The 590-nt window shown below is 57.5% G+C and overlaps 1 protein-coding gene across 1 annotated transcript in view; it reads right to left on the reverse strand.

Moving 5' to 3' along the window:
* Window positions 1–40: 40 nt before the first annotated feature.
* Window positions 41–590, reverse strand: part of CSUI_007278 (pumilio-family rna binding repeat-containing protein) — a 14,280-nt gene continuing 13,730 nt past the window's right edge. Inside the window, exon 11 of the mRNA XM_068067426.1 lies at window positions 41–131. The gene's annotated coding sequence lies outside the window, so the exon portion shown is untranslated. The remainder of the gene's footprint in view (window positions 132–590) is intronic.

Raw genomic sequence — 590 nt, forward strand, 5'->3', positions numbered from 1 at the left:
TGTGGTAGTATCTGACCACCACAGAATCCCTACCCCAGCGTCGAGATCAGACTCAGACGTGGAGGATTCCAATCGGGGAACTGTGACAGCCGGCGAATGCCGAGTGGGCCCGGTTCCCTCACGGTTCTTCCCTAGAGGCACAGAGAGAGCAAGAACCTCCTACACCGTCTGCCTCTCCCGTGTGGTGGATGCTTCCGCTATCCAGTCCTAGTGCTGCACGTATACTGTAGTTGCCGTACGCATACGCCCGCTACAAGCTGGGAGCTAGCAGGAGACGGCGGATGGCATCCCCGAAGAGCTGAAGCTACTCCTGTACAGCGCCACAGCTACCCGAAGCAGAATGCTAGCAGTGTACAGGTGTGAGTGTTAGCCATAGTATTCAAGTTGTATACGCTGACATATGGGAATGGACGGCGTGTCTTGACGTGTTGAATTCAGAGTGCGCTTCACCCCGGGCCGTGTGGTTTCGAGCCGAGTATCGTTTCACCGGAACTGGGGTCACGCTGAGTTCCCGGTACTTACCATTTAATCTCAGCCGCACATGCGCCGCCACACTGTGCCGGCGAGTGCCGAGTGGGCCCGGTTCCCTC

The sequence above is a fragment of the Cystoisospora suis genome (assembly GCF_002600585.1).
Source record: "Cystoisospora suis strain Wien I chromosome Unknown contig_3812, whole genome shotgun sequence".
Lineage (NCBI taxonomy): Eukaryota > Apicomplexa > Conoidasida > Eucoccidiorida > Sarcocystidae > Cystoisospora > Cystoisospora suis.